The sequence below is a fragment of the Rhinatrema bivittatum genome, chromosome 2 (genome assembly GCF_901001135.1).
Source record: "Rhinatrema bivittatum chromosome 2, aRhiBiv1.1, whole genome shotgun sequence".
NCBI classification, from domain to species: Eukaryota; Metazoa; Chordata; class Amphibia; order Gymnophiona; family Rhinatrematidae; genus Rhinatrema; species Rhinatrema bivittatum.
In genome coordinates this window covers 156,220,646-156,237,852 of record NC_042616.1, presented here as the reverse complement: position 1 = coordinate 156,237,852, position 17,207 = coordinate 156,220,646, and positions in this window count along the sequence as shown.

Genomic DNA, 17,207 nt, shown 5'->3' with positions numbered 1-17,207 from the left:
CCCAAGTACCCTTTCATGTCTTACTACCAAATTTTCTAATAATCCTCACAGCCACCAAAACTAGCAAAACCATTGCCCAAAACATATGGCCTCCCCATGCTCACTGAAGTTTATGTTTTAACCAAGGTCACTCCATGCATATTATCACAATGCCTTCTTGGATACCATAGGCAGCCATACCACTGTTATTTGGGTCATAACTTCTGGTTATGACCCAAATAACAGGTCACCCCAATGCCTTCTTGGAAGCATAGCCTGGTAGGTTTGTAACTGCCACACTGCGCAGGTTACCCCAGTGCTTCCTGGGAAATCTGTTGCAGTCACACCACTGCTGTAAGGATCATAATCACTGCTCCATGCAGGATAACCCTTGGCTAACTCCATGGTCTGTGGTACCAATTGGTCAAGTATCTGCTAAGCTATCCCTTCACTTTTTTTGTTTATGTTTATCCCATAATTTTCCCATGTATAGTTTAGCTATTACAAAGTTAACACCAGTGAAAGATTTCCTTATATGTTGATGTCATTATAGAAACTAATTAAATTGAAATATCAGACAAAGAAACAATTAAGAGATTAACCCATGTCTCTCCCCCCCCCCCCCCCCAAGCATTATTAAAAATAGCGCATAATGAGTTGGGAGCTCAGAAATCATGTTTCCAATAGGATAATATAAAACGGCAGGTTTTGAAGTAATGATGAAAGGGAAGTGTGTCTGGGTAGGAGGGGAGGATTTAACATTTTTAATGTAACACTTCCAGCAAAAGATTACTTTTTCTTCCATTAACATATTTCACAATTATTATGTTTTGCTTTGCCTAGTACTTCAAACTTCTATCATCATTAAAAGCTGAGGTAAAAGAGGAATTATCACATAAGGAGAAAGTGAAGTAAAGATGTTAAGACGCAGCTGTTTAATCACTTGAGACAAACTTTTCAGCATAAGTAAGATAAATGCAAATTACAGGCAAGGAGAAAAGTTGGCATATAATATGTAAGACTTCATCATTTCTTTCTTAGTACCAACCTAGTGTAACCAGATGAAACATTCCCTCCACACTCCCGCAAAGTTTCAGAAGCATCTGTCTAAATGTGGCACTGTTTCTAAGGGTAGAGCATCAAAAGATTGCAGCAACGGGCAACCAAATGAAGTTCTCACTGCCAAAGCACAGGAAGCCTGTACAGTGCAAGCTTTAAGATAGCCATGGATCAAAGGAGGACAGTGCCTTAAATGCAAGCAAGCAAGTCTGGTAGACAGGTCCAAGATCAGAGTCAGATGGAGGTCAGAAGCAAGTTCAGTAACAAGCAGGGGTGGAAACAAGTATACTATTGTATTTGTTCATTTTATTTTTATAGTTTCTTTTTAATGTAGTGTATTGATGTTGACTGTACACCGCCTCGGGCTAGTACCGTGAGACTGGGGAAGCAGTTTATAAAATTGATCAATAGAAAATAAATAAAATTAATAAATAAGAAATTGGAGCAGGCAAGTGTCCAGGCAAACAGAATTTCAGCAGTAGTTCCAAACAAAACAGAGGCTAGGAACAGGGGATCAAGACCAGTTGACAAAAACAGAATAAGATGGCAGATAAAGGCCATATGAGCCATCCAGTATAGCCATCCACACCTCCTGCTCAACTTTAAAATCCCTTCCTCTTCCTCAGAGGTCATCTGATAGAAACATAGATCATGCCAGCAGATAAAGATCACACAGTCTATCCAGTTAGATGCAAGTAGATATGAGGCTAGAAGCAGGAGCACGTGCAAAGCTGTTGTGCTAGACAGTAGCAAGGATGAACCAGGATGCTATATATAATCCAATAAATATCCAACTCCTGCTGGTCCAATCAGAATATAAAGGGCAGACCCAGAACCAAACTTCAAGGAAAAGTAGAGAGGTAACTGAGTGTAAGACAAGAAGTGGGGGAAATAGATTTCTTGTTCAAGGTTCTGGCTCGGAAGATTCTAGGTGCTAGTTCAAGAGAAAAAAAGTAGAGGTCAACCCATTAACTTTGACTGGTATATTTGGATTGTGATATAGGGCAGCGTTAAAAAACTGAATTATTTGAGTATAATAAATTAGAAGAGGCATTCTAATCTGTCCAATGGCATTCCTGCATCTAAGCAGTGCATAGTTAATGGCAGAGATAGAGTGCATCATCATGAAGCTGTATGAATCACAGGAAGATTTCTCCCAAAACTATCTGAGTCCTTTCTAACTTTTATAAATCCTGTCTTATCTACATACATTAAAATTAGGACAGCAGTTTTTAATCTGCAAGAGTGAATTTTAGAACAGAGGTTCCCAAACTTGTCCTGGAGGACCCCCAGCCAGTCAGGTTTTCAGGATAGCCATGAGATGCATATTCATTAGAGATGTGAATCGTGCGATCAATCGTCTTAACGATCGATTTTGGCTGGGGGGGGAGGGAATCTGATCATCGCGGTTTGTTTTTTTTAAATCGTTTAAATCGTAAATCGGAGGAGGGCGGGAAAACCGGCACACTAAAACAACCCTAAAACCCACCCCGACCCTTTAAAATAAATCTCCCACCCTCCCGAACCCCCCCAAAATGTTTTAAATTACCTGGGGTCCCGGTGTGATCTTCCACTCTCGGGCCATGGCTGCGTTAATAGAAATGGCCATTTTGGTTCCTGTCCCCCGACGTCACGAGCGCAGGAGATCGCTCCTGGACCCCCGCTGGACCCCCAGGGACTTTTGGCCAGCTTGGGGGGGCCTCCTGACCCCCACAAGACTTGCCAAAAGTCCAGCGGGGGTCCAGGAGTGACCTCCTGCACTCGGGCCGTATTGCCGTATTGCCTTATGGCAGAGATAGAGTGCATCATCATGAAGCTGTATGAATCACAGGAAGATTTCTCCCAAAACTATCTGAGTCCTTTCTAACTTTTATAAATCCTGTCTTATCTACATACATTAAAATTAGGACAGCAAAATGCATTAAAATTAGGACAGCAAAATGCAAAATGGCGCCTTATGGCCGGCGCCATTTTGCAATACGGCAATACGGCCATACGGCCGGCACCATTTTGCAATATGGCACGAGTGCAGGAGGTCACTCCTGGACCCCCGCTGGACTTTTGGCATGTCTTGTGGGGGTCAGAAGGCCCCCCCAAGCTGGCCAAAAGTCCCTGGGGGTCCAGGGGGGTCCGGGAGCGATCTCCTGCGCTCGTGACGTCGGGGGACAGGAACCAAAATGGCGCCGGCGCTACCTTTGCCCTGTCATATGACAGGGCAAAGGTAGCGCCGGCACCTTTTCTCTTAACGCAGCCGTGGCCCGAGAGTGGGAGATCGCGCCGGGACCCCCCCACTGGATCCCAGGTAATTTAAAACATTTTGGGGGGGTTCGGGAGGGTGGGGGATTTATTTTAAAGGGTCGGGGTGGGTTTTAGGGTTGTTTTAGTGTGCCGGTTTACCCGCCCTCCCCCTTCCCCTCCCCCCTCCCCGATTTACGATTTTTGACGATAAATTGGGGGAATTCCTATTGTATCGCGCCTCTAACGATTTTTGATGATTTAAAATATATCGGACGATATTTTAAATCATCAAAAAACGATTCACATCCCTAATATTCATTGTGGCTATCCTGAAAACCTGACTGGCTGGGGGTCCTTCAAGACAGGTTTGGATTACCTCTTTTCTAAAATTCACTCTTGCATATTCACAGAGGTGTGGGAGCACTACAGCAGGTGCCAGACACTGATGACAAGCTAGCACCTGCTATTGTTGCATGATCAAAGCCCAGACACTTGTGGGAGAGTAATCCAAGGGGTTTCCAAGGGACATACAGACATTACATTCCTTAGCTGGCTTGGGCGTTGAAAGATCCAGAAAACCTTACAAGGGCAGTAAAGTGGCTAATCAAGGGAGGGGGATTGTGTAAGGTGGAAGACAAGGAAAAGTTTGGGATATGTGACCATTATGCAGCTTCACTCCTCTAATTATACTGCTCCCTATCCCATTGCATCTACAGAGAGAGGACCTAAGGAAGAAGGCCCGGGAGCTGTGCTGTCAGGAGCACACATGCTGAAGTGACTGCATTCTCGGCTGGATGTGCCAAGAGGTAAGCACGTCCAGCTTTCCTATGCCAGGTGCAAAAGTAAAACTAGCAGCACAGAGCCAATAGTGTCCATCTAGAAGTGGTTTCAGTGGCTACTGCAGTATTTTCAGTATCCTCTGCATCACAAGCTTGCCACTGTAGAATCATCTATGTCCTCTCTTAGGGGCTAGGGCAGTGACTCCCCATATGAGTGGTCCTTCCTTGCAATTCCTAGAGAACGCCCTTTAAGGCAAGCCTATGGGCATATCATAGCCCTTGGGTTCAATTGACAGGGACTTCCACCATTATTGGTCAGATTACAGTCATTCCGCACTGCTACAGATGCTCATTCCCACCCAGCCAGATCTTCAACACATAAATATAGGGTTTGTTTTCAACCTTCTGCTAATTGGCTGCCACAAACCTTGTTCCTACATAATGCTGGCAGCATGCTGTGACAGCCAGCCATAGACCTGCAGCTATGTGTTGTGTCCGTCGGTCTCAGAAGGCTTTGACCTCTTTGCCTCACCTTTCTTCCTTCTCTCTCCTCAAGCCTTGGGAAGATGGCTGCTGCCACGTCTTCATGCCGCTCTCTCCGGGGTCCCTGGATCGGCAATGGCGACGGTGTTCGCAATGATTTCCTGAGGGCCTCCTAGGGTGTGCGCGTGCATGTCACCCACGTCTTTATCCACATCATGGTGGGAACCTCTGGGGCGTCCCCTCCAAGTGACATCATCACATCCTGGTATTTAGCCTGCCCTTCATTTGCTAACAAACTGAGTTAGCAAGGATTGGAATTCCTCCAGTCTAAGCTGCTCTGCAGCTTCCAGCTGCCGCAGGAAGCTCTCTCTGCCCATCAGGGTACTCTCTCTAACCTGGATACCCACTCCTTGGGGGCCCTTCTGTTCTATTTCAGGTACCTATCCTGGGAAACCGGGTACTCGCTCCTCGAGGGCCTGCTCTCCCTAATCTGGTGCCTGCCACTGATCAACTTCTGCCTGACTGGACCTTCATCTACAGCTTCAGCTTCAGTGAGTACTAACCTTCAGTCTGTCTTCAGCTTCAGCGCTCCGCTCTACATCCGGGACCTGTTCCTGCTTCGCCGCGCTGCCTACCATCCTCTGCTGAGGATCCCTGGACTACTTCACTGGGCTATCTCCACTGCTGCCCGCTTCCCGGGCAATGCCATCAAGCTGTATAATAAATTCAACTTCTCTGTGTCTGCGTGTATAGAGTCTAGCCTAGTACTGCAGTTCCTCACGGGGCTCCTCCCCGTGGGAGTGGCCATCTCTACAGTACCCAAGAATCCACTCCAACACCTCAAAACCATAACTCTATGTAGCTAACTAGTAAGGTTGGCTAGTCCAACCTCAGCTCAAAGCTAATTCTCCTTCCCTAGTTCATACTCTTCACCGATAGCAATACATAAATACCCCTCCTGTACAGTATATTTACACCTCCATCTCTATAAGCTTTGCAATACAATGAAGTTTACTTACCCACACAATTGCCTTTGTTTGCTGAGGAACCAGAAGTGGAGGATGAGGAGGAGAAAGAGACAGAGAATAAGGTAGAGGAAGTGAAAGTACCCTGCTTTGGCGCACTGGACCCTGAACAGTAGACCTAGGAATACCGCCAGTTCCAGTGGCCAGATAAAGCCCTAGGCCTAGCAAAACACAGAGCTCCTCCACCCATAGCCCTGACAGGCCTGAGGATCTTCCATTTCTGTTGTCCCCAACCCTGTAGGGCTCCATCCCTTTGTTCCCCATGCCCTTGAGGATGATGTTCTTGCTCATGCCTTCCCTTTATAGGAGAGGGAAGCTAGCAGGTAGGCCAGAAATCCCAGCCATTCTTATGGCTACCTCTGGAGTTGCTTTCTAATGCTGGAAGTAGCCCAGGATGCTGAGAGAGTGACCCTGGCTAGCCTGCATTAGCTCTTGACAAGCCTGGGAGCAGACATGTCAGGAATGATATAACTAATTCAGGAGTTGGTAGACAGCCACCATCAGCTTGTGGGAGCACTGGAACTGGTTGCCACACCTAAGACCAGTTCCATCAGACCCCTAATGCCAACTGGAAGCAGACACCGCAAAAAGCATTGTGGGGAGAAACTAGAAAGGGGCTGAAACACACACAAAACTCAGTCTGCAGCGGTGATTCTAGGACTTAGGGACTTACTCAGCTAAGGGTAGAGTGAAGCTGTATATAAGGCATGGAGCTGTGGCTTAAATGGGGTAGGGGCAAAGAGGAGGTCAGGGAGAGAGGAAGTGAAAGTATACTGGGTTCATCTCTGGAGGGTGGGTCACAGGTGATAGTGTTGGGTGGGAGAAAGAAAAAGTGTCCATTGATTGGGGGTGGGGTGGAAGAGAGAAAACTGATACATATTATTCCATTCCTTCCTCATCCCCCACCCTCTGCTTATCAACAACAATTTCAGGGGGACTGCAGCTGAAAAGTTCCCAGGTGTGAATATGGTTGAGCTGGTTGGTGCTCTTGTCACCACAGGCCATCTACTAAAAGTTCTAATCATCTACCTCTTGCTCCAGAATCCAGGTGCTACAATGATTTATTTATTTTATTTATTTAACAGCTTTTCTATACCGACATTAGAATGCACATCATATCGGTTTACATCTCAACAGTAGGTGGAAAATACAATGAACAGGGGTGGGAAAGGGACAACAGTAGAAACTCGAGGGCAGGAGGCTCTAGGGGGAGCCTGAAAATTGAACTAGAGAAGTAACAATAACTCGAGAGGTAACAAATGATAACAATGATAAACAATCAGCCCCAAGTGAGGCAAAATTATTGCCTTGTGGACCTCCTTGGGGCATGTAGCAGAAAATGCATGGCCTTCACAAGGTGGTGTGCCAAGAAATGCAAGAGGTACTACAGGAGGAGCTGCAGGGAACTAGACAGGTACTGCAGGAAGAAATGCAGGGCATTAGTAGCATTTTGATGGAGATACTTGGTCACATGCTTTAACGGCAGCCACAACCATCATGTCCATATCCCTGTATGCCACCTTCCTCTGCAGGTATTCTGCTAGCATGGATGCCACCTCCTCCTGTGGCACCACTGCCTACCAGGATGCCACCTTCCCTGTGGAAACACAGGATTCTACCACTCTGCTGGTATCTGACGCACATGATGTGTCCTCAGCATCCATGCCCTCTGCTGTGGATTCCCACACTAAAACTGGCAGTCTGTCTCTCTCCAGACCCCATACAAGGAAGTCTCTGGAGCTTGCCTCACCTTCAGAAACATCCAATTGCCCTCTCCCCTTGCCACATGCTTCAGGGAGCGCAGTCTCTGAGCAGCTGACCAGCTGTAACTATATACTCCTTAGAAGACGCACAATACTTGGTCAGATCAAGTTGACATTTAATCAACTCCTTCCCGCATCCCTCCCCCCAAGAAGAGGGATTGCCCTTAAAAAGGTCTAATTTTGTACATTGAACAGATCTGCCCCTTCATGTGTAAATAAACATGCACTGACCTTGGAAACGTCTTTGCATCAGAGTACTCATTTCATAGCCAGCCTGGAGTTGAGTCTATTAGCCAATTTCCTCGCTTTCCCCTTCTCTCATGGCATCTGCCTCCTTAATGAGATCATTGGGTATGTGTATTCACACCCTCAGGAGGAGGCAGGCCACAAGATTTGGCAAGGATATGGAGGTTGCAGCAGGCCAGAAATATGTCACAGACCTTCGTAGGGCTAAAGATCCCTTTGATCTGTCAAGGCAGTGAGAGTGTGTTTTGAATGAGCCAAAGGTTATCTCAATGACTTGTTTGCCAGTGGGCCTGGTTGTAGTGTTCATTGGATGCAGTCTCAGGGTGTACAAGGGGAATCATGAGCAAGATTGTGGGTGGATATCCTCTATCACCTGTGTGAAAGAAGATAGAGAAGAGGGGAGTAGAATATTCCAAAGTGTTATGCTATGGGGCTGGCTCATGGCTGAGACTGCTGCAGCACTTCCTGTCCCAAAGCTGCAACACCATCTAGAAACAGAGGGAGAATAAATGCAGAGGCTAGTTGCAGAGTAGTTGATGTGAAAGCTGAAAACATACTAGAAGACATTACCCAATGATGTGGCCTGCCTAAAAGGGGTCATGAATTCCTGACTGTGAGAGGATGTAGGCACCAGGAAAACTGGGAATTACATCCAGAATGATACCCTTGGTATTGCAGACCATCTGCATATTGAAGGAGTGGAAACCCTAATGGTTTTGGAATGTGACCTCATTCCCAGTAGGTGCTCCTGTCACCTGATACTTCTGATATGTAATGAAATACCTTCTCAGTCTGTAGTTCTTTATATTGTATAACTTTGTGTATTCTATAATAGAAAAGAATTTGGTATAAGCTTTCATTTGAAACAAAATTTCCTGTACTGTTTCATGTTGTTTAAAAAATGAAACAAAAGAGAAACAAATGAAATTTTTTTTGTTTTCATTTTGTTTCATTTTCAGACAAGCTGCTAGGGGTGTGCATTCATTTGCAACGTATTGGCAATCCGCAACGTATAGGGCCATATTCGTTGTATTCGTGGGGAAGCGAAACGTATAGCGATTCCCACGAATACAACGAATCTTCACCAAATTATTTGGCCATCTAAAGGAGCAAATTTAAACAAAACCCCCACCCTCCTGAACCCCCCAAGACTTGCCAATACTCCCTGATTGTCCAGCGGGGGTCCAGGAGCCATCTCCTGCACTCGGGCCGTCGGCTGCCAGAAATCAAAATGGCGCCGATAGCCCCTGTGACATAGTAAGGGCAAAGGCTATCGGCGCCATTTTGAATACCGGCATTCGACAGCCCGAGTGCAGGAGATCGCTCCCAGACCCCTGCTGGACCACCAGGGACTTTTGGCAAGTCTTGTGGGGGTCAGGAGGGTTCCCCAAGACTTGCCTATGTATTTTGCATTGCATTATTTATCACGCACGTTACGGCGTTATCATGTTCGATAAGGCCTTAATGCAATTTGATAATTAACCCAATAATGTACTTAATTAAAAACAAAGTTGCAAGGCACAGAGCTTATGATTGCTTGGTAGAAGGTACAAGTACAAGCAGGTGTTAGCTCAAAGCAATTTGTTGCCTGAGGCGAGGAAAAATATGTTCTTCACGGCAGAGAGCTGCTGACTTCGGGGCCTGCTCCTTCTCTCATGGCATGGACGCCGCTCTCCAAGGTCCTGCCTCCTTCCTCCTTAGACATGCAGCTGTGCCTCCTTCAGCCTCTTAAGAGGCCAGCTGTGGGAAAGGCCCCGTGGCCACATCTGATGACCTCATTTGGGTGTTTCCACTTCAGTCCTATAAAAGGGCTCTGTCTTCAGTTCATCGTTGCTTTCGCAAGGAGCCAGTCATGGAGGTGGACTGCTTCTGGATCCTCCATTCCAGCTCTTCTTCCAGGAGACTCTGATGTCCACCATCGCTTCTTCAAGGCATTCTGTTCTTTATGGGAATTCCCTTGTCTTCCTTTGTGGTTCCTGATCCTTCATCTGCATCTTTGTTCCATGTCCTAGTCTCTCATTGGATCCCATGTCCTTGTCTTCAGACGTCTTCGTCATCCGATGTTCCTGATGTCCTCGCCTTCAGACCTTCCTGATGTCCTGTCTCTACAGAGGTCCTGTCATTCAGTTGTTCTGCCTCTCGGTGCTTCCTCGATGCTCTTGATTGAGTGACCTGGGGGTCCAAAGGCCAAATGTCCTGATGTTTCAGATGTCTTGTTCTCCAGTTCTCTCGGCACCTCCTTGATGCTCTTGACTGAATGTTCTGGGGGTTAAAGTATTGATGTCTAGACATTCCAGACGTCTTCATGTCCAGTTGTCCTCATCTTCAGATTCTTCTGACGTCCTCAGCTTCAGATGCTTCACTTTCAAGCATTCATTCCTTTTGGCTCCTTTTCTGAGAAGCCTTCCTCTCGGATGTCCTGGTTCCAGATTTACCTTCTAGTGGGCTCCCGTCCTCTGTTCAGCTTCGAGACGACCTTCTGGCGCATCTTCCATGCTGGGTCTGAATTGTTGTCTTCTTCAGGTTGGCCTGTCAGGTGCGTCGATCATGCTGGGTCACTGAAGCTCTGTCCAGGTCGGTTGCTGCTTTGAGTCTTGGCCAGATTCCTCTTCAAGCTGAGTTTTACTCTGCTGTTGTCTTTCCACTCATCAAGTGTCTTCATCAATGTTCCTGATGTTCTTCTCTTCAGCCTTACCTCAGCCTTGCCAAGTACTTTTGTCTGACTATATCTTCAAGTACCTTCGTTGTCTATGCCTTCAAGTATCGTCATCTGATCTTGTCTTCAAATATTATCGTCTAATCATGTCTTCAAGAACCTTCATCTTGTTCTAGTGCCATCGCCCGTCCTCAACCTCTGTCCATCCTGACGCATTTGCTGTTCCCATACAGCAGGTCCGAAAGGGCTATTGAGTGGCCAGAGGGCTACCCCAGAGACCAGTATTGTGTTGTTTGGTCTCCTCTGATGCATTCAGGTTCGGCAGAGGTCAGAGTCCCTGATCTTCAGCCTGTCCACCTGTGCTTGGACACGTCTTGCCTGCCTCAGCACTTCCATATAGCTCCTCTCTGCAGTCACACTGTGGTCCAAGGGCACACATTTCCCCGGAATCAGGACCGCTCCCTAGCACTCCCACAACAGCCTTCCCTTGGTTACACCCGTCTCTCAGAATTGGTGGTCAATGTCTTAATTGGAGGAATCGGCAAACTTGTGGCATTTGGTACTTATCAGCCCTTATATGAGAAAATACTCTTTTTCCTTTCTCAGAGTTGCAAGCGATCAACTCGTTACCAAAATCTCAGTTTTTCACTTGGCTACAGCTTAGAGGAGCTTTATCTCCTAATTTTTGTTTACATTTGTGTCTGTCAGAATATCCTGTTATATATAATCTGTACCATGAATATGGTCCATTAGAGCACTTAGCTTCCCAGATATATAAAATGATTAGAAATGTTTTATATAAACCACCTGTGGGATTACAAAAATCATGGAGTACTGATATCAGCACAGAATCTAGTGATATTAATTGGAAAGTTTTCTGGAGTACCTCAATAAGCATCTCATTATCATCGAGCATTACTCAGACTTCTTTTTTTGTAGCTCACAGAGCGGTCTGGACCCCATGGAAACTATTTAGAGCCAACATGATGCCTTCCTCCATTTGTTGGTCCTGTTCTGCTACCAAAGCTTCACTATCACATATGTTGTTTTACTGCCCTTTAATTTCAGCATTCTGGCAGCACGTGTGGTCCAGCATTTCACAAATTTTGCATATTTCAGCTCCGCTGTCCTACCAGATACTAGTTCTAAGGAGTGCTGCTCTACCCTTTCAGCTCACTCCTTCACAATATAAGCTTTTGGATTTTCTGCTTGCTATAGCTATCCATTTAATACTATCCTTTTGGAAACATAGGCCTGGATTTATCAAAATGCGGTAAGTATCGCATATTGATAACAAAGGGGATGTGGTTTATGCAAATATTCATTTTATTGCAATTTGCACTAATTACCTATGGGGTAGATTTACAAACAGCGCGAATTGGCGTACTTTTGCTGGCGCATCAGGCGCCAGCAAAAGTACGCGGGATTTTAGTAGATACGCGCGTAGCCGCGCGTATCCGCTAAAATCCTGGATCGGCGCGTGCAAGGCTATCGATTCTGTATAGCCGGCGCGCGCCGAGCCGCGCAGCCTACCCCCGTTCCCTCCCCTCACCTTCCCCTCCCTTCCCCTACCTAACCCACCCGCCCAGCCCTGTCTAAACCCCCCCTTACCTTTGTCGGGGGATTTACGCCTCCCGGAGGGAGACGTAAATCCCCGCGCGCCAGCGGGCCGCTAGCGCGCCGGGACGTGACGGGTCGCCTGTGACATAGTAAGGTCAAAGGCTATCAGTGCCATTTTGAATACCAGCAGCCAACAGCGTGAGTGCAGGAGATGGCTCCTGGACCCCCCTCTGGACCACCAGGGAGTTTTGGTAATTCTTGGGGGGTCAGGAGGGTGGGGGGTTATAGTTAATTCAATTTTAGCCAGGAAATGAATAAGAATGAATGCATGAACGTATCGGGGGCCCCCCTTGCCGAATGCAACGTATCTGCCCCCCCCGACGAAAACGAATACCGAATGCAACTTATGCCATCCCTCTGCACATCCCTAGTAGCAAATAATGTTCCTCTTGTCAGGATATCTGTATCTTGAGAAAGTTCCAAAATATCAGATGTATTCAAAGAAGCATCTTGTTGTTGAGCTTGTGATTGATTTCCTGAATTTCCATCTTTGGGTGGAAGAAGATAGTATATCTTCGTTATAACAGGAATTGCTTCATTAGGGAGTTTGAGAATATGCATAAGGTAATTCCTAAATAAATCCTTAGGGGAAATCAATTTTAAATAAGGAAAATTCAGCACCCGTAAATTCAGCTTTCTTAGCGAGTTTTCCATATTCTCTAATTTCCTTGAATAAATGCTTTCTGATCGAACCAAGTTACTCTGAACCGCTTCGGAATGAGATAATCTTGTATCAAAGTCCCTCAGTTGAGAGTCAATAGATGCAATTTGAGATTCCATGGTTAAAGACTTAGAACTAGTTTCTTTCAAAACTTCAGTTAATCAATGGATAGCTTTTTCCATCGACATCAGAGCATTCCAAATAGAATCTAGGGTAATAATTGGAGGTCTAGCTAATGGAAGTTGTAAAGTCAATCATACCTTAGGCTCACACTCTCCTTCTGCTATGGTTAAGCGGTGTTTGGGTGGATTCTTTGGTACTGAGGCAGATGACCACGCCCACGGGGAGGAGCCCCGTGAGGCGCCACAGTACTGGGCTAAACGCAGACGCGCAAACACAGAATTAGTTCTTTTATTAAACAGCTTGAAGCGTACCACCAGAGGTGGCAGTAGTGAGGTAGTCTGGATGTAGCAGTCTCAGGTTCCTCAGCAGAGGGAACCCTTCTCACCCCATTGGTACGGGGGAATTCCGGAACAGGTTTCCTAGCAAGGCAGCGCTGTGGATGAGATAGACTGAGCATTAGATTACTCACTAAATGGTTGCTGTTAGTATGTGATTCCAGCAGGATAGAAGAAGGAAAGTTCCCTGTGAGTTTCTCTTTGACAATATGGACAGCATGCACAAAGGTGGTACGCTGGTGCCTCTGTACCTTGCATCTGCATGGAAGCAGCTGCAAAGTATGCACATAAAGAATGCATGGAGATTTCAAAATGAAATTGCCATGGATACTTTAATTCTCCCAACCTAATTCTATCCTCTGTGTGTGGGGGGGTGTCTATGTGTTGTCTGTGTGTGTGTGTGTGTATGAATATGTGTGTGTGTGTCTGTGTGTGTGGATAAAAGTATGCATGCTGTTTCATGGCATGGGTACTTTTGCCTGCAAATGGGGAATAATCAAACCACTTTTTTATGTGGGTAAAAGTGTTTACTCAGATTAAAAACATGTGATTACTGGCCCCCTAAGTTTTGTAAAAATTGATTGAACTCATATCTTAGGATAGCATTGAATTAGGTTGACAGCATTGGAATTAAAAAAAATATACAGTATATATACTATTGTCACAGTGCACTTACACTGTTTTTAAAGCCTAGGAAACTCAAGAGGCTAATAGGATTTAAAGTTAATGCTACATTACAAAACTGTAAATATTGAGTTGCCACATGTCAGTGTTAACTAACATGGAAATGAAACTGAGCAATTAACTGCTTTCCTTAAGTGCAAATATAAATTAGCAAGTAACTCATCAGTCTCTAAACAGGTTTTAGTCTATTTCAACTTTTAAGCGTAATTCTACATGCGAATTGGGTTCTTATTCCTCACTTTAATAGTGCTGCACTATTATTCATTAAGAACAAAAAAACCCAAAACAGACAATAAAATGAAACTGTAATTCACTGTGTATTGTTTAATTAAGTGTGGCGAGCACATACTGATAAATAACACATACCATAAGTGACTGGATCCCAGATACTAATTGTCCTCCATTATGCTGACAGCTAATGTCAGAGATTTGAAATAAATAGCTTCTTGCTGGCTGCATTTTGGAAGAAGAGGTAGACTTTGGCTTCCAATCGTTCACTGCCTGTTCATGATTTGAATCAATAAGTGTCCTTTGTAGCTTTGAGTCATGGCTCTAATTAGGCAGTCTCATGGGCCTTGTTTACAAAGTAAAGTATAAATCATATGGCATTTGTAAATTCCTGCACTCTAGGCCCACTTTATCTCAAGAAAACCGGCTAAATACCATCAGCTAGTTAAAAACTGTTTTCACATCCAGATCCATGACTGTTGACTTAAATTTGAAACAAGTAAAAGCTGTTTCTTGAATTATGTTATTCCAATATGTTTTATATTTACTACAAAATATTTCACTGAAATAAGAGATCCAGGCATCAAAAGACACCAATCACATACAAGTTTAAAACTATCAAGGTGGCATGGGGCTCAGGCTGGTGAGATGCTAAGTTTGAGCATTTTTGATATGGGCATTTTTTGAGCTGCAGAAAGTCTCTATTTTGATTGCTTCTATTGGTATTCAGTGTATTTATGCTTTGGGATCTTTTTATTATGGTTAAAAAGAAAACAAAGAGGTAGATTTTCAAAGTGATCTAGCTGCCTAACGCCATAGATCCTAACTTTCAAACCTACCCGTGCTACTGCATTTATGTGCGTTAGCATATGCTTGGAGATTTATGCTAGTCTATATATATGTTGTGTCGGAGGTGGACCCTTGGGCCGAGGTAAGGTTGACGCAACCCGTAGGCAAGGACCTACGGGTCCCCACCGTCAGCAGGTGGAGTGGACTGATAGGCAGAGGCCGCTGGAGCTTCACCTTTACCAGCCCTCATTCCCCCGTGGGTTGAGCCTTTGGGTGCCGGGGCTGGCAGGACTTAGGTGGGCCTCGAGATTGGATATCTGAGAAGGTTGGTTCAGCCAGAGACAGCAGACAATACGTAGTCCTACTCTGGACTGGGTAAGGTACTGGAACTCGGGCGCCAGTGGAACAGAGGCTGACTGAGGGCGCTTGAGCAAAGGTAGGCTGAAGCCTAATAAGTCCATGTCCAGGGAGTAGGCTAGGAGAGGCGTCAATGGCAGGCTTGGATCAGGGCCGGCGGCAAAGAGGAAGTAATGGCAAGCAATGCTGAGATCTGATCACGGAGAAGTCGATAACGTTAGTCAATCGAAGCAATGGTCTGATCACGGAGAAGTCGATAACGTTAGTCAATCGAAGCAATGGTCTGATCACAGAGAAGTCAATAGCATTGGTCAATCGAAGTAACGGCCTGATCATGGAGAAGTCAATAGCATTGGTAAATCGAAGCAATGGTTGAGGTCTGGAGATAGGCAGTAGCGTAGTCGGGTGTAGCGGAGGTCTGGATCTGGAGATAGGCAGTAGCGTAGGGCGTAGCGGAGGTCTGGGTCTGGAGATAGGCAGTAGCGTAATCAGGCGTAGAGGAGGTCTGGGTCTGGAGAGAGGCTGAAGCATATTCGGGCAAAGCAAAGTCGAAATCCGTGCAGTCAATCCAAAGCATAGGCAGGGCAGGAACGTAGAGAACAGGAACCAGGAGTGAAGAATGGAGATGAATCTCTAGCAGCAACGAATACTTGAGAAGCAAGGAGACCTGTTGCAAAGGTAACGCTATGGAGCGAGGCCTGAGCTTAAATACACCAAAGAGTTTGATGTCATCATCTGGGGCTGCGGCCAAGTTCCCGTCGCGGGCCCTTCATAAGGATCAGTGATGCGCACACGCCTAGGGAGGGCGCGGCGAGGGTAGTGGCGTCTCTCCGCGGGCTACACAGAGAGGCCCGACAAGCAATGGCATCTTACCCTGAAATACTGGGGACTATGGCGGAGCCGGAGGTAACGGGGCGGCCCGAGGTCGAAGCTGGTGGCCCACCGCCGCTAGCGAAGAGGAACCAGAAGCTGGAATCTGTGTAAGAAGGTGAGGGGGCTGCAGACGGCATGTGTAACAATATATCAGCTTATGTCGGTCACATTTTTGTGTGTGTCTGTAGCTACTAGGTGGTGCCCTGAAAAGTGGAATCTACATTATATAAAGACAATATGTTCTGTCTGCAAAGGCTCTCAGGCTCCTACACATATGCATAGGCAGACACAGGCATAGGCAGACACACACACACACATAGGCACACATACACATTGGCACAGGCAGACACACACACACACACACACACACAGACACACACATACACACACACACACACACAGAGGCAGTCACGGACACACGCACACGCATAGACACCCATACTGATTAATTCTGAAAATTTACATCAGCTGTGCACTAGAGAACCTGAACAATGCTGAGATATTTTGCTAATATGTTCTGGCTTCAAAGCTCTGTCTCAGAGGCTCTCACACACACACACACACACACACAGATGGGCATAGGCACAAGCAAGCACAAGCAGCACATGCATACACAGACAGACCCAGGAACACAGGGATAGGGACTGTCACACACACATGAAGAAACACCCACACACAGGCCCAGGCCCATGCCCCCCTACAGACAGACAGAGGCACATACACACACACACACACACGCACATGCAGGCATAGGTCTCCCCCAACACACACACAGGCTCCCCCAAACACATATACACACATAGGACATTTTCTTCAGACAACACCAGGCCATTTCTTTGGCCGCTATAGAATGGGGTCTGCAGCGGCCCTCTCCTTCTTTGGCTGCCATGGGACGGGAACCGTGATAGCCATCCTTCAGGCCTCTTCTTCTCGTGTTGTGCAGCCCTGATTGTGTAAACTTGAGTCCTAAGTTGGTGGGACATGGCCCATCCAGACCCACCTATGGCTACAACATTGTTGTGGATTGCTTACTCATTACAAGACAGGAAGCAAGAGAGTAAGACCTACTAGTCAGTTCTCTGAAAGGAGGATGTTAAATACTTCAGTGCCCCATGGATCTGTACTGGATCTGGTGCTTTTTAATTTTCTTCTATAACAATCACTATTTACTGCTCTCTATAGTTGGGCAATGAGAGAAGTCTAATGTTGTGCCAATGTAGTTTATAGAGAGGTTCCCTAAGTTTCTATATGCTTTCTGTAAATTACATAACAGAATAAACCATTATTTATTTTCTTACGTTTGATTTTA